Below are 24,334 nucleotides of genomic sequence, written 5' to 3' on the forward strand. Positions count from 1 at the left end.
TTCAGGCGTGAGTCTATACACGATGAATTGACAAACCAAACTGAGAATAAATCACTTGACAGTTACATCGGTAGCCATCTTGAACAGTAATGTCAACTTAAAGTTATTTACCTCGAAAAAAACACCCATTACATGTTATTCAGGCACATGGTACCAGTAATTGAATTCACATTAATTCGGTATTCTTTATAGCAATCATTTCTTTAGTCAGCCTTTTTTCTAAATTATCTCTGGTTGGTATTTTTACAGTGGTCTGATAGTCCTGTGGTGGTTAGGCGTTTCTTACAATCATTTTGGTGCTGTCGGATTCTATTTTTTAAAAGTTGTTTGTTCTGAACTACATAACAACCTTCACAGTCTTGATTTTTATGCAAAAATAATGATATTTTTTCTATACTTCATACTTTCTTGAGTCCGCGTTTCCTCATGAAATAAATCTACATATATTCATGAAATTTTTTGAACTTATTTTTGTACTTCAAAAATTTTGGAAACTGAATATGATATGATTCACAAAAATACATCTTTCTATAACAAAACACTTGTCTCAATAGGCACCAACAAAAAATTCCGCTATTTTGCTAATCGATATGAGCCATGACTTTCTATGCCCCCCCCCTCAGACATCGCCTGGATCCGCCCCTGATTCTGGGGGGTCAATACCAGAATGAATGTTTCTAATTCAAAAGAAGATGGTGAGAATTATGTTCAAAATGGGGTACCTACTATGAGTCATACCGTGGTGTATTCAAGAGGAATAATATGCTTACAGTATATGGAGTTTACATTTTGGAATGTTTGAAATTTTTGTTCCAAAACAGGGAAAAGTTTGATCTTCAAGTCAATGATAGATACCCTATGAGATCCAGAAATTTTCATTATCCGATACATCGTCTTACTCTAACAGCATCCACACTATATGTGTATAAGATTATTTAATCATTTACCTCAGCAGCTAAAGGTTTTTGGATCTTACGGAAGATATGTCAAGAACTTAAAAAATTTTTTGATGAATTTGGAACCATCTTCTCTGAATGAATTTTTCAGCGGTCACTAGTTACTATTCAGTTTTTTGACGTCACTCGTTTGCATTTTATGTAATCATTCTAGGGATTATTATGTAGATTGCAATATGAAATAAAGGATTTATTAAATATTAGAAATCCATATCTAAAATTTAGCTTTCTAAGAATCGAATTCCCGAAGTGGCGAATGTTGAATTGAACCTATTTTTCAGTGAAAATGGTGAAATTCATTACAAAAATATTTTACAGACGCGTATACGATATAGAAATCAAAAAAAAAAAAAATATGAATACCTATGTATTAAAAAAATTCCTTAATATGAACACAACTTTATCTAATATAATCCAATAAATGTTCTTCCTAGAAATAAATAGAAAAACTATCTCGTCGAAAGATTTCTAGTTAGATTTGTTTCGATAACTTCTTGACAGGTGAGCAAACTTCATGGATAATAATTCACTCCCCAGTTATTTTCTTATATGTGAGTGGCCCTAACGAAGAGAAATAGCATCAGTCGGGAGAAATATAGTTCAGAGAAGGGAGACTAATAAATAAATGTTAAAAATATGAACAAGAAAGTGGAGGCGTGCCACTGATTGAGATTGATGAGTCTCTGCCAATAGCTGAAAGTTTTTGGCGGTCCGCCAGCAACCACAAAGACTCAGATATTAGATTAGAGCTTCTCCATCAGATGAGAGGGAGCAAACGTTATTAAAATTTCATCACAAGAAGGCTACATTTCCCCTTCAACCAAATGTTCAGTCGGGATAATCCTAGTGAATTCTTGGGATGCAAAGATGAAATTGAATTAAATTGCAATTTGAATAACGAAGTGCATATCTGAAATAGGAGTGGTCAGCCAAAAAAGTATAGCATCGCTTGATTTGAATGGATTGAAAAAATGAGAATATATCATACATCTATTCCAAAAGTTATGAATATCCGAAATTCTTCAAAATGTAATTCCTTGAGAGGAAACACCACCACGTTGCTGTTGAGTTCAAAACGAAATTAGAGATATTTCTTCTTACGAATCACCGATTTTTATCTAGTTTCCACATAATTTCCTCAAACCTACAAAGTGAATATTTTTGATTTGTGAATGAAAAATAGGAAAGATTTTTGATAACTTTTCGTTTTGTGCAAAAAAATTGATGATAAGTACTTAGTACAAAGCACTGACATATTTTTAAAATATTAAATTTAATGAATTAGGTATTAAATTAAAATTACATTGATAACCACGATTTCCAAAATATAAAATTTCAGAATTCTCTCAAAGACGAAGAACGCATATTTTTTCATAATATGAACCAATAATCTTTTTACTTTTCTTTAAAATCGAAACAGCAACAAAAAATCGGACCCTTCTACGGTTTATGAGTTCATTATCGCTTTCTTCACGTCTATGTCTGAGATTCATTATTTTCTTTAATCTATCCGCTTTGTCGGCGTCCTCCTTGTTTTGCCATTCGTCATCGGTATACACTTACCTGGTGTTTTCGGTATTTTGTATCATTTTCATCACAAAATGTTGATACTGCAATTATCAAAGAACTGAACTGAGTTATTCGCATCGAAAAATTGTCTGGGCTGTGTTGTACAATTTATTGCATTTCATTCAAATTGAAATTTATCTGTGATGACATCAGTTTTGAATTAACCATGAAGGGTGTTCCTAAATTGAAAATACAAACGAAAATGAAATGAATAAAGTCTATAACATTATTATTATTATTATTTGAACTGGGGTCGTTTTGGTTCGGTAAGCCTTCCTGCAGATCTTTTGTTCACAAAGTCTATAACATGGGTACATAAACGATTTGTTTTCGAGATACAGATATTAAAGTTCAAGTTTTTTCTCATAGCACCTTCCCTTCACAAGATATTTAACTTGAATTGGCATACATATTCCAATTTAAAGTTTTCATCAAGTGATATGCTGATTTTGAATGCAAATTAACAGGATAATATTTCTTCTGGAAAAGTGTCAGCTTCTTTCCACCAGAAATTTTTTTGGTCAACCACTGGTAGTTTAAAAAATCGTTAAAAGAAACTCTAGACCAGTACTACTTTTTTGGTTTCTTGTCGGTTCTTCTTCAGAAATTCTCAGGAAAATTAAAATTATCATAAGATCCAATAAGCTGTGACCAATAAAATTAATCATAAGTTTTGTTTTTTATTCACCAAATCTGTAGTGAAGATTAATAAAGATTCGATAAACTGTTATAAGCATCACGAAAGAGTAGGACTACAAGAAACACCCTGTATCTCGAAAAAAAAGGGTCGTATACAACATTTCATTCTCAAAATAATTCAAAGAATCTCTCATTTTTCTTCGTACCTCTAATTAATGAACCCCCTTAGAATAATCGAATAGGTAGGTAATCAAAAAATGCTATTATTTCGAGAAATTTTCGATACAAACTTCGTTACCAACATTGCAGATATGAGTAAACAATGCCATCAAAATTTTTTTTTTCGATTAGCCCCCCTCCAGGAAAAAAAAGGTCTACGTCCTTGGATGCCAGTGAATGTACAACTACGTACAACGTACAAAGTTTGGTCATCGCAGGAGCGCCAGCGAGGAAATGAATGGGTATCAAAGTTTGACTGATACGAGGAAAGCCACGTGGTGGTAATCCCTCTTAAAATGAAGGGTAATTCCTTTCGTGGACTACGAAAGTATACGTATATAAAACACGCTTCCATTTAGAATATCGATCTAATTTTTACTTCAATATAATGCTAGGACCTTACCATTATGTGTCGAATACAACATCATTCAATTATAATAATAATAATAAGGTCTTTATTTCACAAGAAATCTCAAGGGGAAGTTCACCCGAAGGTGCTCTACCACTTAACCCTTGTTATATACAAAATGCACATTTGAACATATCTTAATCTAAAATTAAAAACAAAGAGAAAATTTTAAATAGTCAGCAGGAGCAAAATATATGAATATTAGCATTTCAAGAGACAAACTAAAGGCTTTAACTTTTTTCTTATTTTGGCTGTTACCTTTAGTTGGGCACATAGGTGCAATATGACCTTTCTTATTACATAGGTGACAACAACAATTACTGTAACGGCATTGCGCAGTTGCGTGATTCTTTCTGATGATGTTGACGGTTAAAGTTTGTATTTGATATACTTGTCATATCTGAGTTATATAAAAGAAACCAAACAAATTTGTTCAGCATAGCTCTGGGATCTTGTATATTAACAGCGATAGTAACACAAATGCTCTCTTTATATTGGTATTTGAACAAGAAACCAAATGGCTGGGCAAGATGTTTTGTGATAGTGCTTCATTTCACACAACTTGGAGTTTTGTGGAGATATTCACGTCTTTTAGTCATCTTTCTTCATTTTTTTGTGTGGCTTGTTGCACTATCTTGATAGAACCACATCTCCTTCAGTTCCATATCATTGATTTCATAACAAAAAAAGATTGTAATCATTTGGCTATAGCGATGAGAATTGACGAGTTGAGTGACACATTCATTTTCAAAGAGGTAAGTGTTAATCATTACACCAGACCAAATTGCACATCATACAGTGAATTTTTGTAGGTGTAATGGTCTCACAGCAGTTCAGTTACATGAGGAGATTCCCTTGATAATTTCAAGGAAAAAGGCCTATGGCACGGAATCGTGGAGGAAAAACTACTCTTATCAATTAATCTTCAAATTAATTTAAATGAGATATGATAACTTAAAACATACCCGCAAACGCTTTGTTTTCAAGATACAAGGTGTTTCTTTTAGTCTTACTTTCTTGAGATGGTTATACCATTATATCCAATCTTTATTAATCTTCGCTACTGATTGGGTAAAGTACCAAAAAAAATCAATTCAATCATTACAGCTTACTAACTGGATCTTTATAATTATTTGATTGAATTTTCCTAAGGCTTTCCTATTGGAGAATTGTCTGCACTTTTTTCTCAAAATCGGTAGCAAATATGACAAAACTACAGGAAACCTTAAAGTGTAGTTCTGGACCAAAGTGTTCATTTCACATTTTTATAAATAGCAGTGGTCTTTCAAAAAAAATTTCTGGAGGAAAGAAGCGGCTTTACTGTTCACGCAGTAGATTTGCATTCAAAATTAGCATATCACATTAAGAAAACTTTACATTGGAATACCTATATCAAATTTAAGTTCAATATCTTGTAAAGGGAAGGTGTTATGAGAAAAAAAAATTAACACTTCAACACCTTGTATAACGAAAACAAAGCGTTTGCGGGTCCATGTTCAAAATAAATAAATGACTTTTTTCCTTGAAATGATCTGATGAATCTATCATTTTCGTTTGTACTTCCAATTTAGGAATATTTTCCCTGTATTTAGAGAATATTCTCCAGAACAAAAGTATAGATCCATGGTATTTGAACACAATTTATTCGTAAAATGAAAGGCTGTTGTTTGGTTCATTTCCCAATTAAAACAATAATAATCAGAAGAACTGAGATATATTGTTTTGTAGAAGGAGATAATGAACCATTATATAAAATTCTCGATAGCTCATCTTCAACGCAAATCCTCGAAAGTTAATCGATTCAGGTAGATTGAACGTAGTTCTGAAAATAAATCTGTCACGGAGTTTTCGTCCACTCGAACTATGGAAAATCAAACCCTCGTCAACAACCCAATTGATGCAGAAAATCTAACAGAAATGTTAATGGACTGCGCCCAATTTGGAATTAGGCGGCATTGTGGAAATTAAGCACTGACGAATGTCAATGACCATTTGTCAACGTATTCTCTTGAATCATCCATTCAGAAATGCTTGCTGGCATGATTTATATCCTGAATTACACCCTTGCTCAGCAATTCAGTTATATTGAATTAGGATTTCATGATTTAGTGGATTGAATAATAGAATGCAAGGTGAAATTCTGGTCAATAGTTGTTTTTTCGAAACTTCTGATTAATTAACCACAACTTCACAGTGTTTTTATTTCACAAATTATCACTTCCGTGCACTGGTGAGGTAACACTTAGCACGCTACGAGACATTCAACTCATACAGAGTGGCTCACATAATTAGTGTAAGTACGCAATGATGAAAAACAAAAATTTTTCCATGAAATGAACCAATAATCATTTTACTTTTCTTGGTAATCCACATGGCTGTAAAAAATCGGACCCTTTTACGGTTTATGAGTTATGTTATCGCTTTCAAGATTAGTACTTTTATTGCACTACGAGCACGTCTATATCTACACGATGTTCCTGAGAATTAGAGGTACAAATGAAAATGACCAAATTCTCGGGTCATAAAAAAAAAGGCCTACAACATGAGTCACCAAACACTTTTTTTTTGAGATACAGGTGTTAAAGTCTAAGTTTGTCTCGCAAATCTCATTGAACCTTTCCTTCACAAAATTTGAATTGGCATAGATATTCCAATTTGAAATTTTCACCATTCAATATGCTAATTCTGAATGCAAATCCACAGGGTGATATTTTTTCTGGAAGGGTGCCTGATTCCTTCCTTCAGAACTATTTTTTGATGAACCGCTGGTAGTTTAGAATAATGTAAAACGAAACTCTGGTCCAGTACTACACTTTTTGGTTTTTTATAGTCGTATTGTATCTGCCTGCTATCGATTTCGAGAAAACATAATTCAAACAACTCTCCAGTAATCCTCAGGAAAATCTAAATCATAATAAAGATCCAGCTAGTAAGCTGTGATGAATGAATTAATTATAAGGTTTGATACTTATTTACCCGCTCTGTAACGAAGATTAATGAAGCTTCACTAAAAATCCGACACCCTAGAAACACCCTGTATCTCGAAAACAAAGCGTTTGCGGGCTCATATTCATGGGACTTTTTATTCTTAATATTATCCAGGGAATCTCTCATTTTTCTCTGTAACTCTAATTCAGGAACATCCAGTATAATGTAAGAACAACCGAATAGGTAATAAAAAAAAAATTTTGGGTGATTTGGTTCAAACTTCTTTTTTTAACATTACAGATATGAGTAAACTTTGTCGAAAAAAAATTTTTTTCGATTATCCCCTCCAAAAAAAAAAAAACCAAAAAAAAATTTCATCCGAAATTGTTGAAATTTGTCTGTGATGAATTTATTTTACTATCGGGAATATTTCAACAGCCCAATTTCAAAATTTTGGCACTCATAAACCAACCATTTTTTTCAGTTATATCAGTTATATTAGAGGATGAAAGGGGAAATTTGAATGGCTTTCATGAAGTAACCATTAGATATTTTTCATTATGTTTTCATATTCGTGGTTAGTATAAAAAAGTACGAGTCTTGAAACATTTCAACAATTCTTGGTGAAATTTTTTTGTGGTGTACTACCTAGACATGAAAAAAAAAATTGGCGAGCAAGATTTCAGGTTTTTCTCTATTTTTGAATTTTTTTCCAGACCTCTTCAACTTATATCCTCTGAATGGGGCGCTTAAAAATATTCCGATATAACCAGAAATCATAACCTCAAAGGTCATCTTTTATGTAGCTTTTGTTGTGTAAAACTTGAAATAAAGAAAAATTATCTATCTATCTATCATACATAAGTGACCTCTCTCAATATAAGAAATGACGTTCGCATATATTTCGAAAACAAGGTAGATGTCATAATGCAAAAATGATTGTCCCGGTGTCATCTACACGACTATACAGAGGGATTCACCGGGATGGCCTATTAGACGTTTATGAAAAACTTATCATAATTTTGAGCTGAAAATTTGCATTTTGGGGTTTGAGACAATGATCTTCCTCCCTAAAATATTTTAAAATCTCTACAACTTCTGGATATACCGACAACAGACTACTTCTTTCTTATTTCAAATGGTACACCCAGTATATTATTGCATCATTAGATCGCTATTTTGATGGCAATTTCGGCAATGTGTAAAAACTCAACAGTTCATTTATTCAGTTATTAGAATTCTTATAAAAAAAATGGTGGCGATGAGGACTCACATTTTTTGGAGTATTTCAGCAGAAAAAGCTTTTTTCGATTTTTTTTTTCTTTTTCGATTCTGCAAAAACGTATTATTATAAGACTGTTTGCCAAATGTACCAAAAATGTACAGTGTGTTTATAAGAAGATAATGATCTTGGACAACTCAAATACAACAAAACTCAAGATTTTCAAATTAGAACCTATATTTTCTATTTTTTCAGTCGATTCTACGTACAAAAATAGTGGGGGTTTCTTAAGAAAAACCCTTTACCTAAAATAAAAACTTTAAAAGTTATGGAGGAAGGGCACTCTGAAAGACATCCTTGATAATAAGAGAGTTTATTCAAGAAAAATATTACATTGAACAAACTCTAATCTACTGTAGAGTTAAATATTAGTTATTAACTGTGCACTTTGCTGAAAAAACATAACATAATTTTCTTAAAAACAGCCACAAAATAATATATTTTCTTACAATATAACTCCTAAAACAGTGTTTTCTATCATCATTCAAACAATGGTTTTATCAGCATGCAAAAAATTGAAGTCGAAGATCATGTCATGTCAAAGTCTGGGCAAGTGTCAATTCATTTTATATTTCTATCAACAATCGAGCCATTTAGAAATTTTATTGATTTATAATTTCATGTATTCTAGTTCTGTCCAAATTAATAACCCATTTTTTATTTGTCTCTTGAACGATCGCTTATTTTTTAATTTGGTAATTTCGTCGGGATCTTGATCTTGATCTTGGCCGTCCAAAATTTCTTCCAGCTGCTCTCGTACGATACTAGTGATCTTTCTTTTTGATAGGAAATTTTCTCTCGAAGATGTTATTAATTATCTTGAGTGCAAATATCTGCCTGATATCAGGTATCTCTCATAGAGATGTTTAGTTGGGAATGGGAACGTTATTGGTTTAGCATGTATTAATTTGAGGAAATCTTTTTGCAATATATCATTTCTCTCTCTATGACTGTCTAGCACTCCGCCACAACCAATTATTCCATACGACAGCTGGGGTTGCACAAGAGTATTATATAATATATGTTCAGCACTATAAGCTGTCCCTCTCCCCTCATCTCCAGCAGATTATTTATATATACAAGGAAGAGAAGTGCTCCAAGAACAGTACCCTGTGGAGTTCCGAAAGTAATCATTCTTTCTTCGCTTAGTACATTGTTTATCATAACTGCTTGTTTTCTATTGCTGAGATAACTTTAAATCAGATCATAAGATGATCCGCGAAATCCACAGTAACACATCTTTTCCAAAAATTTTTCATGAGTTACTGTGTCGAAAGCTTTCGCAAGATTGATAAACACAGCTTAAGTTGGGGTATTTGTATTTGATCCGTTCAAGAAGTCTATTGAGGAGGAATTTTTGGAGATTAAAAAGTCTCTGCAGTTTATGTCGGATTGTATCGATGAGAACTAAGCACAGATGAAACTCGTGATGGATGAGATCAAGGTTTTGAAACAGGAAAATGTTGAGTTGAAGGGGCGTCTACAAAGTATGGAAAGTAAATTCAACAACTGTGAACAGAAGGAGGAACAGAACAATATTGTTATATCCGGAATGCCACGACAAGAGAAGAAGAATACAATGAAGATTACTTATCACAATCACATCCTTTTTCTCCTCCCTCATCGAGGCTCTGTTCACAGACATAGTCAGAACCTCATACCCCTACTCATGTCGCTATTCCTTTTCTCCACCAGAACGACCTCGGTATGAGGCGAATCCCACGGATCCCCCTGCAGCACCTCTGTGTTGGTCTTTATTTTATTCATTGAGACTCATCGTCTCCGATCTTCTGGAAATCATTCCAGTCCACCACTTCCGCCAAGGATGTCACCGTTTTGAACGGATCCCGCTATTGTGTGACAGCATCCGTTTTGCCCAGTCTTGAGTCTGTCTGGATTTTTATGTCATATGTAGGCAACTAATCACTAATTTATTTGTTTTTTAACAACCATTGTTTGGTGGTATCCCTCCTCAGGAACTCCGCTCCATGTTTCAACACCTTTGCGATCTCCTTGATCTCCACCTTTGTATTTTTTTCTATATGTAGGTCTAGTTCTTTTAGTTTGGACTCGATCGATCCTTTCAAGGGTTTCGATCAAGAAGACCGCCGTAGGGTCCTCCCTCTTCTTCATTATCTTGGAGAATGCTCTATGCCTCCGAAAGTCACAAACAACATATTATGCAACAATGTATAGGTGACTATTTCAATTTGAAATTTTGATTCGATTTTTTTATTTGTTTCGGGATGGCTGAAGCGTATTCGAATGTTCTTTATTTCAACATTAGAAGTTTAAGAAACAAATTGGATGATCTCGAAGATATAATTCGTGACGGGGATTATGGAGAGGTGCATATACTGGTGTTGACGGAAACATGGATTTATGATGATAGAAGACCTCTTCTATCATCTTCCTAGGTTTTTTCAGTGGTATTTCTTCAAACCTCTCATTCTCTTCAAGCATCTTCATATCCCTTGTTCGTCGCTGTTTCCATCGTAGGTTGCTCTCACAATCACATCCTTTTTCTCCTCCTTTCTTGAGGCTCTGTTCACAGACATAGTCAGAACCTCATACTCCTCCTTTATGTGCGCCAATATTGGGGATTTTCTTTTAAATTCTGGCAGCTCTCCCCTACTCATGTCGCTATCCCTTTTCTCCACCAGAACGACCTTGGTATGAAGCGAATCCTACGTATCCCCCCGCACCACCTCTGTGTTGGTATATATTTTATCCTCCCACTCTTCGTCTCCGATCATATGAAAATCATTCCAGTCCACCACTCCTGCCAACGTGTTACCGTTTTGAACGTATCCCGCTATTGTGTGACAGCATCCGTTTTGCCCAGTCTTGAGTCTGTCTGGGTTTCTATGTCATATGTAGGCAACTAATCTCTAATTTATTTGTTTTTTAACAACCATTGTTCGGTGGAGTCCTTCCTCAGGAACTCCGCTCCATGTTTCAACACCTTTTCGATATCCTTGATAGCCACCTTTGTTTTTTTTTCTATATGTAGGTCTAGTTCTTCTATTTTAGACTCAATCGATCCTTTCAAGGGCTTCGATCAAGAAGACCGCCGTAGGGTCCTTCCTATTCTTCATTATCTCCACAGTCGCACTCGGCGACCTGTCACTTAGCTTTCTCTTTTTCTCACCAGACTCCTACGAGTAGCTTCTCTGCAGCATCCGTTTGCCCAATCTTGAGTCTGTCTGGGTTTCTATGTCATATGAGGGCAACTAATCTCTAATTTATTTGTTTTTTAACAACCATTGTGCGGTGGAGTCCTTCCTCAGAAACTCCGCTCCATGTTTCAACACCTTTTCGATATCCTTGTTAGCCACCTTTGTTTTTTTTTCTATATGTAGGTCTAGTTCTTCTATTTTAGACTCAATCGATCCTTTCAAGGGCTTCGATCAAGAAGACCGCCGTAGGGTCCTTCCTATTCTTCATTATCTCCACAGTCGCACTCGGCGACCTGTCACTTAGCTTTCTCTTTTTCTCACCAGACTCCTACGAGTAGCTTCTCTGCAGCATCCGTTTGCCCAATCTTGAGTCTGTCTGGGTTTCTATGTCATATGAGGGCAACTAATCTCTAATTTATTTGTTTTTTAACAACCATTGTGCGGTGGAGTCCTTCCTCAGAAACTCCGCTCCATGTTTCAACACCTTTTCGATATCCTTGATAGCCACCTTTGTTTTTTTTTTCTATATGTAGGTCTAGTTCTTCTATTTTAGACTCAATCGATCCTTTCAAGGGCTTCGATCAAGAAGACCGCCGTAGGGTCCTTCCTATTCTTCATTATCTCCACAGTCGCACTCGGCGACCTGTCACTTAGCTTTCTCTTTTTCTCACCAGACTCCTACGAGTAGCTTCTCTGCAGCATCCGTTTGCCCAATCTTGAGTCTGTCTGGGTTTCTATGTCATATGAGGGCAACTAATCTCTAATTTATTTGTTTTTTAACAACCATTGTGCGGTGGAGTCCTTCCTCAGAAACTCCGCTCCATGTTTCAACACCTTTTCGATATCCTTGATAGCCACCTTTGTTTTTTTTTCTATATGTAGGTCTAGTTCTTCTATTTTGGACTCAATCGATCTTTTCAAGGGCTTCGATCAAGAAGACCGCCGTAGGGTCCTTCCTATTCTTCATTATCTCCACAGTCGCACTCGGCGACCTGTCACTTAGCTTTCTCTTTTTCTCACCAGACTCCTACGAGTAGCTTCTCTGCAGCATCCGTTTGCCCAATCTTGAGTCTGTCTGGGTTTCTATGTCATATGTAGGCAACTAATCTCTAATTTATTTGTTTTTTAACAACCATTGTTCGGTGGAGTCCTTCCTCAGGAACTCCGCTCCATGTTTCAACACCTTTTCGATATCCTTGATAGCCACCCTTGTTTTTTTTTCTATATGTAGGTCTAGTTCTTCTATTCTAGACTCAATCGATCCTTTCAAGGGCTTCGATCAAGAAGACCGCCGTAGGGTCCTTCCTCTTCTTCATTATCTCCACAGTCGCACTCGGCGACCTGTCACTTAGCTTTCTCTTTTTCTCACCAGACTCCTACGAGTAGCTTCTCTGCAGGCCTGCAGCTTCCCAGCAACGCTCCGCTCATGCGTCTCGGCGTGTCTGGTTTTTGCTCCTGTTGTCCTCTACCAGTAACAATATAAGCCTTTCCGGCCTGGAATGACATGGGGCTACGCAGGCGTGAGATGACGGTCAGGCAGGGCCTGCGCTGCACCCTGCACCTACCGGAAGTAGGATCTCCCTTTCCTTCTCCGTAACCTCGGTTTTCTTGTTTGTGGACATTTCACAAGATGAAGTGTTGGGGCAGTACAGTGCATCCCATTTTGAGTGAGACAGCCAGGTTTCTCGCTTGTTATTTAAGATAGAGCCTTGCGGTTTTCACGTTCCTGTCCTACTTTTTCGTGAAACTCAAGTTGGTCTAATAAGATTTTGCATAACTGTTTCCGTTCAAGAGATACAGGGTGATTTTGGAAATTGATACTTTTCGGACCCCTTCTTTATCTCCGAAGTTATTAGAAATAATGCTAAGGTAAAAACTACGTCTGAATCAGAATTCTGCGTAGAATCCAGTGGCGTACTCAATATTTTTTTTCGGGGTATGTTTTTGAAGATTCAACACAAACTTATGTTTTTTTTAACGGAACGCCATGTGTATCATTACTTCGTTGAATTCGTTATTTTTTTCCCTTCAAAATGATATATGACACTATGTAGGTAGGATGTTCAGAAATGTTAAAAAAACACTAAAACATCAAATAATGATGATTTTTTGTTAATGGGCAATGGATTTCCCATAGAAAAGAAGAATCAATAATGATAACAATAATTTTTAGCGATGACAGCTAGATCAGATTGGTTTTTTCCCTCCAATGCCTACTTGATAAAACAATGCTCCCAAATGCATAGTTGCCATAATAACAACAAGGATGTTTGTGTCATCAATGACCTACTACTTTTAGAAATCGAAAGTAATAATCCTCTTATTGAAACATAGAAAATTCATGACCCATTTACAAAAAATCATCATTATTTGACGTTTTAGGGTTTTTTTAACATTTCTGAACATCCTACCTACATAGTATCATATATCATTTTGAAGGGAAAAAAATAACGAATTCAACGAATTAATGATATATAGGGTGTTCCATTAAAAAAAATATAGGTTTGTGTTGAATCTTCAAAACCATACCCAAAAATAAAATATTAAGTACGCCACTGTATTCTACGAAGAATTCTGATTCAGACGTAGTTTTCAGCTCAGCATTATTTCTAATAATTTCGGAGATAAAGGAGGGGTCCGAAAAGTATCAATTTCCAAAATCACCCTGTATCTTTTGAACGGAAACAGTTATGCAAAATCTGGTTAGACCAACTTGAGTTTCACGAACAAGTAGGACAGGAACGTGAAAACCGCAAGGCTCTATCTTAAATAACAAGCGAGAAACCTGGCTGTCTCACCCTAAATGGGATGCACTGTACAAGCACATATCCCCAGTCCTACCTCCTGCCGGGTAGCCAGTAAATTCATCAGTGGGGAAAAGAAAAGGTATATTTGAGGCCCCGAATTCGCTTTCCCAACGTACTAGCGGCCGGAACCTCCACAGGATTATTCCGAGAAATTGATATTTTTACTTCGCATTTGAAATTTGTTTAATGCACAGGCAACGGAGCTGAGCATTCTGCATATTCATAAAAACTATTGGGATTGTTTTACTTCCCTATAATGATAAAGCAACCTTATAGAGTCCCTTTAAAGTAGCTGCCTGTCTCGAAGAGCCGATGTAACGGCGTGGACAATAAATAATTGTAATATGTGTTCTAAAATATAAAGAGCAGAGATTCTGAGTAAATACGAGGAAAGAATGATTACTGATTGAGATAGTTTGACATCAAACAAATGGGAATTAGTCGTTAATACTGATTCCTACAATAAATTCGCTATTCAATGTTTGACGAAGACTTCTTGATAAAGTTATAAAAACCAATTCCAGTTATTTTCGATGAATAAATTCCAAAATATTGAAAAACTACTTGAGTTTCGAAGAGAACTGCTTTTTTGCTTATTTCCAATAACATCCAGTTCAGAGTTCTCAGGCTCTATGGTAGAAATACCATATATATATATATATATATTCTTTTGAGAAAGAGCAATACAAAATATTAATTTCAAACAATCAAGCATTTGTGTCGATGAATCTCAGTATTAGCAGAGGAAATGTAACGGGGCATCATACATTTCAACGTATGATACAAGAGAACAGATAAAAACCTCAGCAAAAACTCTGTCTCCCCGTATCGGTGTAGTGACTGGTTTGTGTAAACGTTTACAGAATAAGCTGACATAATTTATATTGAAGGACTTCCTCTTCAACCAAAACAAAATTTCCTTTATCCTCTCTTTTCGGTTGACGACTCTATAATTTCCAATTGGATCCTAAAACAAAAAAAAAAAGAAGCAGAAAGGAGTACTAAATATTAGTTTTCATTATATCGATTTGAAGTTAACTACCCATTCTAAAAAAGAATCTGAAACTGAATGGATAGCTTGGAAACCATCATGAAATTTATAAATCGGACAATCATTCACCAAGTGGTCAATGGTCTCTTCTACACCACACTCACATAGTGGGCTATCAATAGAACGCCATTTGAAGAGGGTACTATTACAACGACCATGACCAGTTCTAAGTCTATTCAAAATACACCAAATTTTCCTAGGAAGATTGAAACCTAGAACTTTTTCTGAGGGATCAACAATAAGACTTTTGTTGAAAACGTTAGAAGAAGTCCATCCCGAACGCCAAATTTCCTTGTCGCTTTCATTGAATTCAAGGAAGGTGTTAGTCCATAAAGGTTTGCGTGATTTCAATCTAGCAGTTCTAGAATCTGGGAAATAGGATAAAATTGGAAATGAGTTTGGATAGAAATGAAATTCATCCCAAGATTTCTTGACTGCAACCTGTCTACGAATATGAGGCGGAACTATATGTGATAGCACCGGTAACCAAACTAAAGGAGTAGATCTAATAGTCCCACTAATAATTCTCATAGAAACATTAAGCTGTGCATCAATTTTATGAACATGAGCACTATTGAACCAAACAGAACAACAGTATTCAGCAGCAGAAAAAACCAAGGCCAAAGCTGCTGTACGAAGAGTGTTGGCATCAGCACCCCATGAAGATCCTGCTAATTTTTGGAGGATATTATTCCTCGACTTTAATTTCAAACGCAAATTTTCTAAGTGAACCTTGAAATTCAAAGAAGAATCAAGTTTAACTCCAAGATATTTGGGGGCAAAATTATGATTCAAGACGGAATTATTGAAAGTTACTCTCAATTTTCTGTGTTTCTTGATCGCGCAAGAAATCTATTTTTTTAAAGTACCAGAGATTAGGTTTATATTCATCTTCGAAACCAGCTCCTGACCTCTCTGCTTTTTTCTACTTTTTCAATTCTCTCCGGTTAATTGTTTTGTTATTGGCAAACCTTTTCTTCAGAGTATCAATATGTGCATCTGCATCATTTTTTTATACGTTTGTAGAAGAATATCTCACGATCTATTTTTTTATTTCTATCCTTGAAGATCTCGGATTTTAGTTTCCATAATTCGGGTAGATCTCTCAAACATTTTAGAAATCTTTCCAAACTGCAATATGTGGAATATTTGACATATTGTCAATTTTACTTGGATGCGTGCCTTGAAGTTCGAAGAATTAATGGGGCCCACAGACGATCAACTTAGTCGCCAACCAAGTTACCAACTTGTCAAGTTGGCGACTTAATTGCTCGTATGTGGGCTAGTTGGTAGTTGGTATTCCAAGTTGCCAAGTAAATTGGTGTGAGAACAAAACGGTTGGATATTCGATGGGCGGAGCTCAATGTTGGCGACTGAGTTGCAACAACTAGGTTAATAGAAAGCAAAAGACAAAAATGACCCAACGAATTATCGACCCTTAAGCCCATTATCGGCAATGGTAAAGTCGTGGAGGAATTAATTCAAAGAAAAATGACAGATTTCGTAGAAGAAAAGAAAATAATTCCAGATCATCAGTTTGGGTTTCGTAAAGAGCATTCAAAGATTCATCAACTGGTACGGCTAACGGAAAATATTAAGGAGCAAATGACCCTCTCTACAGATACCGGTGCAATTTTCTTGGATATAGAAAAGGCTGTTAATAAAATGTGGCATGGAGGTCTGATATACAAAATGAAGTTGATGAAATTTCCAATGAAACTTACGAGATTGATACAATCGTACCTGGCAAATAGAAAATTTAGGATGGATATCGATAGTACCAGGTCAACGATACGAGAAATAGAAGCCGGAGTTCCCCAAGGATCGGTGATAGGACTGCTGCTGTTCACATAGAAGACCTACCGAAAATGAATAGATGCAAGATAGTCCAGTTTGCAGATGACACTGCCATATACTATCACAGTAGAATGCGGAAAACAATCACTAGGCAGTTACAGATAGACCTAGATAAAGTGATAGAATACTTCAAAAAATAGAGATTCGAAGTGAATACATCGAAAACAGTTGCAATCTACTTCGGAGAAACAACAGTAAAAAAAGAGAAGGCAGGAAACGTCAAAATAGAAAACCAGACGATAGAATGTAAAAGGAAACAAAATATCTGGGAGTAATACTAGATGAAAAAATGAATTCTAACAAACAGATAGAAGAAAACAGAAAAAAGGCAAGGCAATTGCATGGGAGAGTGTACCCGTACTCAACCCGAAAAGCAAACTTTCTCTAGAAAACAAACTGAAGATAATGAAAATAGTGCTAATACCAAGCATTGCGTATGCAGAAGTTACCTGGTACAATACGAAAGACAATAATAATGATCAGTTGCAAAGTACGCTAAATTCAGTAATCAGAACAGCGGTTGGCACCCCATGTTATATAACCAAGCAACAAATCAGAGAAGAACTGAAAATTGAAACTATTGAGGAAATAGTCAACAAACAAAGAAAGAAGACAATAAACACGCTGAAAGAGCACGAGAATAAGGAATCCAGAAAGATCCTACAAATCAAAATAAGAATGACAGATGAGAATGGAAATACCTCTTTCAAAGAACTAAATAGACGAAAAAAGTGACATGAAGTAGGGAGGAAAGATCAGACAACAGTAGAAAATAGGGGAAATTCGAGTAGAGGCGTAGGGAATGTAAATCCTCTCTCTTGAAAATTTTCTCAGATAAATACTCAATTTTAACACTTATCCATTCTGCATTGTCCAAGTACATTTTCTACATAGAACAACTTGAAATGAAATCGTAACTCGTTATTCGAATAATATTTCATATTTGAAGGCATAATCGAAATGAAATAATGAACATTCATGTGAGATTGTTCAAATTCGTCACACCATGAACAAATTTTTTTCAATTCAATTTTTCACGAATTCCATTAGAATTTTTCGGTGAAACGATGGATGGTGTATGAAAATTGAATGTTGAGACGGGTACATTAGCCCGTTATTATAATTTTCGTGCACGGTGTAGAGGGCCGAGACTAATTGCACATTCAAGAGGCCACGTCGAGTTCATACCGTAAAGTTCCATCTAAATGGATTAGCGTAGAAGCCGACATTTAATGTTAACTCATTCATTTAAATTGAATTTCAAAATTCAATAATGCTGACACAGGCGGATTTTCCATCAGAATTCATTCGAGTTTTATGCATCACGGTAGCGGCGGCGGGATGTGCATTTAACTGCTCATCAACAATTAATATCGGACATATGAATTGGTTGCGAACTTTTAGGTGATTGATAATCGTCTTGACGAAATACCAAAGCCGTAGAAATAGGGAGGGGTGTACTGGAGGTAATTACCCTCCTCCAAATTTTCGAAATATAAAATTTCAGAAATCCCGCAAAGACAAAGAACGAAAATAAAAAATGAACCAACCATAATCATTTTACTTTCCTTTGAAATCGACACGTCAGTCAAAATCGGACCCCTTTACGGTTTCAAGATTTTTTTTTTATAAGAGTTTATTTATCAGCAATCAGAATACATTCTATGAGCTAATTTTAAGAAAACTATTTCAACATGTCGTGAAGATATTCTCCCCATAAGGAGAATCTCTTAGTAGTCCATCAGGTCAGTTGGCCATTTCCTTTGCAGTCCTCTTGTTTCGTTGACTTGTGTTAAAGGTTGTAAAAGGATATTTGTGTGTACTTACAGTTTAGACTGATATTTACTACTTCTTGTTTTATGACATCCTGAACATCAGAGGGTATTTTCAGATCTTCATGAAGTGTTTGATTAGTAACATACCATGGTGCTGTAGAATTTCACATATGCCTACGCGTTTCGTCCCTGGCACACACACCGGACTCATCAGTGTGACTTTGGTATATTTGTGTGTGCCGTGTCACAGACGCTTGGGGAATTTATTATTATCGGGAGCTGCCGGGACTCGAACCCGGCACCTTGTCGCATCTCGGTGAGTGAGTCTACAAGAAAGAAAGAAAGAAAAGTTTATTTACACGTTTTTACAAGATATTTTTCACAATAGTTTTTTGTTATTATATATAATGGCTAGTTCCTGCAAATAATTTTTGCTTGACTAGAGTTTTCGTAACACAGATGACATAAAGTCTATAAACAATTTTTTTTGTACAACGATGATGTGATACAGTTTTTAGGATGTGTATGATTTATGCAGGAAAATAAAAATAAAAAACCTGCTCAAAGAAATTGAAGGAAACTATGTACAAACAAACACAGTTCATATAGACTGCCTGAAAATCGGTAGATTTCCATAAGGCAGAATATGCTTATCGTTTGGATTTTTGTTGTTCTTTCGGATACGGGTGATTTGCCTCGTAGAATCGCTCACATAATTCAGTTTTTCATAAAATGTTGATGATATTTTATCAACATACTCTCTTATGGTTGGAATTTGTGCCAATTCATGGAGTTCTGTGATACGTGTGTATCTGTTTTTGTTTAGTATTAATCGGAGTATTTTGTTTTGGAATATTTGGAGGGGCTTTAATGGTGTCGGTTTCAGGTGACACCATGCAGGGGCAGCGTACGTTATGATGGGTCTGATTATAGAGGTGTAAATTAGTTTTTTGTATTCCCTGTTTAATTTACTTTTTCTGCACATTAAAGGGTAGAATAAGGTATTCATTGCGTAGGCCCGACCCAGGGTTTGATCTATGTGTTTATGAAAGTTCAATCTAGAATCGAGCTCTACACCTAAGTATTTAACTGAAGTTTTTGGGATTATGGTTCTGTTGCCCATTTTCAGATATGGACATATTTTATTGTTCTTGGTTTTCCTGTTGAAAACAATTTGTTCTGTTTTACCCTCATTCAAACTGATTTTCCAGGTTTCATAATATTTTTTTAAAACGTTTGTATGATACTGTAGTAATTTATTCGCGGTAATCGCATGGAAAGATTTAGCAAATATCGCGGTATCGTCTGCAAAAAGGGCAAGGTTTGTGTTTGGAAATTCTGGAATATCATGTATGAATAGATTGAAAAGTCTGGGTCCAAGGACTGATCCTTGTGGAACGCCTGCTTCAATATGTTTGGGTTGAGATATTGCATTATTCATTTTAACTGAAAAGGTTCTTTCTTTCAAGTAAGAATTTATTAATTTTATGATAAAAGGTGGCAGTTTTAGTTGTACCATTTTGTATATCAGTCCTTCAGCCCAGACTTTATCGAAAGCTTTTTCTATATCAAGAAACAGCATTACCATATTTTGTTTCTTATTGAAACTATGAATAGCTTCAACTGCTATTCTACATATTTGTTGTACGGAGCTGTGTTTTTCTTTAAATCCATATTGATGAGGATCCCGCATTTCAGTTTTGGTAAATAATTTTGTCAGTCTATTGAGAATAATTTTTTCTGTTAGTTTACTGATCATTGATAATAAACTTATTGGTCGATTATTTTTAGGGGACGTTTTGTCTTTCCCCTGTTTGTGAATAGGGATTATTATAGCCTTTTTCCAACTACTTGGCCAATATTGCAAACAAATGATTGCATTAATCAAGTAGTTGAGTTGGACTATTGCTTTTTTCGAGAAATTTTTAATAAGTTCATTATCAATTTGATCTTCGCCTGGGGATTTGTTAGTGGGTAATTTTTGGATAAATGCTTTGATTTCAGAAGGGTTAGTGTAGTTTTTTTTATACTCATTACCGCCGTGGGATCTACTAAGGAAATCATCAACTGTTTTTCTAACGTTCTTATGAAATTCTTGGTCGTTTATTACAGTTTTATGGTTCGCTTCAAAAGTTTCTGAAAGAATTTCTACTTTCTCTATGTCTGTCATGTAATCTCTTGTGTTGTGAGTAAGTGTCGGGATGTCTTTTGGTTTTTTACCGAGAAGTTCTGTCATCTTCCAAAGGGTATTATCGGATGGTTTTAGTTTACTAATTTTTTCGTCCCAACATTTACCTCTGTGAATGTTAATTTTTTATCTTATTTCTTTTGTTAGAGATTTCATTGTAATTTTGTCTAGTACATTTCTGTTTGTCTGCCAGCGTTTTCTGAATTTATTTCTAGTGTTAATTAAGTTAATAACGTCTGTTGGTAATTTGTCGGCGTGGGGAGTAATTTTTTTCTTTTTGGTACTTTTGTCGCGAGCGAAGTTAATTGCATTGGTAAATTTTATTAGTTCGGATTCTAAGTTTTCAATAGAGTTTATCGAGTTATTTATTTTAATTTGTTCATCTAAAATTTGACGATATTTTTGCCAGTTGGTATTTGAGTAGTCGTAAACTGTTTTTGATGGATTATCCTTCATAAATCCTCCGACGGTAGTTTTAACTACATTATGGTCAGATGGTAAGGCAGGTATAGATTCAGGAGTACTTTGGTTGGGGACGTTCTTTGTTATTATCAGGTCAAGATTACTAGGAGTTCTATCACTGAAAGGATAATGGGTAGATTCTTCTGTGAAATGCAGGATACAGTCATCGTTTCTTTCCAGGAAATTCATTAATTCTATGCCGTTGGTATTACGAGAATGGCAGTTCCAGTATTCATGTTTCGAATTCAGGTCGCCAAGAACAATAGTTTGTAACACCAATCTCAACCGTACGACGCAGCGAACGTCTACAAACACGTCCAGCAACCCACGATACAACCCACACAGCGCCATCCGCAGGACTACCGCGACAGCAGTGTTTATATAATACTCGCTAGTTCGCGACCAAATCGCGTATAACCAGTGAATCAGTGTTACGTGGCAAGATGAACAGATATCGATCTATCATCTAATAAACCAAGCTTAAATTTGTTACTGAGATTCTCATAAAACAATTGAATCCTCAGGGAACTTTTGTTACACAGAGGCATCCAGCAACGGGAACCTCTAGAGCTATCTGGTAATATAATTAATCTTTCGGTTATCAAGTGCATCCACAGTGGAACTCTTGGAACACGTCGCCATCGCCATCGTACAGACCTAGTGCTTCAGGTCCGAGTCTAAAGTTCGTCATCAAGTGCATCCCCAGTGGAACTCTTGAAACACGTTGCCGTCGCCATCGCCATCACCATCGTGTAGACCTAGTGCGTTAGGTTCACCAAGTGCTTTTCGTCTTCGACAACCAGGACTTGTGCCGGAAGTCCTTCACGTACGGTTTACTGCCACCTCAAAGAGACTCTCATGTACATTCCGCATACCTGTTTATTTTGTTTCAATTTGTTAAACCGCACTAACCCTTATATTTTAATGTAAGACTTTGGAGAATACATTTATTTCAAACCTCGTGTTAGTTATTAATGCAAAATCCCCTTACAAGTTCTGTTTTTAGAAAAGAGGTTATTTAAGCAGTTTTGAGTGATTTTATTGCTAGGACTATTGTAGACAGCTATTATGTTCAAGTTATTACTTAGTTGAATACCTATATTATCTAATGTGCAGTTCGTTACTGAGGGTATTAGGGTAAAAGGAATTCCGTTTTTGACAGCAATCATAATTCCACCAGAGCCTGAATTATCTGGGCGATCTTTTCTAACTACCTGGAATCCCCTGAGGTCAATTTGGTCGAAGGTTCTTAATTTTGTTTCGTTAAGTGTTATAATATCTATTTTATTTGAATTTAGAAAATGCGAAAGTTCATGAATTTTGGATTTTATGCCGTTGACATTCCAGGTAGCTAGTTCGAGTGTGTTAGAACCCCCCATCTTCGAGATTAGAAATGAAATTAAAGAATATTTCAAATTTTTCAATTGGATTCTCAGCATGATCCATTTGTGTATTTAGTTGTTTGATTTCAAAAATTTCTCTATATTGATATGTTTATTGAGTTTCTCGAATTCATTTTTAATTTCGAAGAGTGGGTTGTTACCTGATCCTACCTTTTTATTTTGTTGTGGGGTTTCCTCGATTTTTTGAGTTTCATGGCGTTTCCTCTCTTCATAGGCCCTCTTCCGGTCCTCCCATGGATTCGTAGCCGGGGGTGGAGCAGGAACGAATTTCTTAGGAGCTGCAATTGTCGGCCTGGTCTTAGCCTGACGTTTCTCTAGGATTTTGAGGTACACTTCGCTCTGTACACTGTTCGCTGGATGGTTACCTTTGCAGTTCGCACACTTGGCTGGTGTACTTCTGTCTTTCGGGCAGTCCTTGGTGAGATGGTTTTACGCACATTTCAGGCAAACTGCTTTGCTAAAGCAGTTTGAGGTTGCATGTCCCCATTGCTGGCAGCGATGACACTGGATTATTTGTTTTGATGTGCTGTATCGTTCCCACTCAATTCTGGTGTAACTTAAAACTTTAACGTTTCTTTGTAGTTGCTTTAGGGTTACTTGATTATCAGTTATAACAAGGAATAAAGGAACTTTGGTTCCTTTCATTTTATAGGATGTTTTTACAGGAACTTGGTACAACTCCCTGAGTTCTGAATTTATCTCTTCTAGGTTGGGATTGTGCTCCAGGCCTCTCAACACAAATGCATGTGTCTTTTCGTCTTTCAGTGTGAAAGAGTGGAAATCCTGGTCCGTTTGTTTGAAGTGTTTCTTCACTAGATGGTATTCTTCAAGTTTCTCTATAAACAGGATTGTCGAGTTTCTCCCGTATTTTATGTGAAACTTGCCTCTGCATAATGTCTTTAACAGTTCGACGATATGTCTGTGATCACTAATTATTCCGTGGATCACAATTGATGGTGGTTTTTGATCCGTCTTTTTCTCTGATGGTTCCATCATCTCGTCCTCTTCGTACATCACGAATTCTTCGTTTTTAAGGGTAGCATACCTGTTCACAGTCCTCAATTTGAGGGACTGACTCGTGTTCATCGTATTCGCAGCACTTGTCGAGGGGTGCGAAAAACTGGCATTTTCTATATCTGTGATTCTCCTCTTCCGTTTTTCTGGATGAGGTCCAGAGGGGGACTCCATTTGGATATCTGGTTCCATTTTAGGAACCAGGGATACTGGTCGATATACTCTTTCTACACTCACTATTATAATTCACTTAAGTAATGATACTATAAAAGCACACACTCACTACTAAGTAACTAAGACGCTAATCGTAATAACAATAATAAAACTCTAATACTCACTCAGTGATATACTACAGAAATGATCCTGTGAAGTATGATCTACAGTCTTAACCACTAGGCTACCGACTGCGGTGTTTATTGTTGCTATGTGGAGCTTTATGAGAAGCCGCCACAGTGCGTTGGCTATCATACGCAGTATCTTAGACTGGCATCTTTGGATGATAGCTATATTTGACTTGCTCGCGCATCCCCAAAAATTTCAATTCAATTCCGTACGTCCAAATTGGAGTTATAATTGTTTTATATCAAAAATTTTTA

General features: G+C 35.9%; 1 pseudogene; it reads right to left on the bottom strand.

The window, feature by feature from the left end:
• Positions 1 to 24,019: 24,019 nt before the first annotated feature.
• On the bottom strand, positions 24,020 to 24,118 carry LOC123683518 (annotated as a pseudogene).
• Positions 24,119 to 24,334: the final 216 nt, after the last annotated feature.

The sequence above is a fragment of the Harmonia axyridis genome, chromosome 6 (genome assembly GCF_914767665.1).
Source record: "Harmonia axyridis chromosome 6, icHarAxyr1.1, whole genome shotgun sequence".
NCBI classification, from domain to species: Eukaryota; Metazoa; Arthropoda; class Insecta; order Coleoptera; family Coccinellidae; genus Harmonia; species Harmonia axyridis.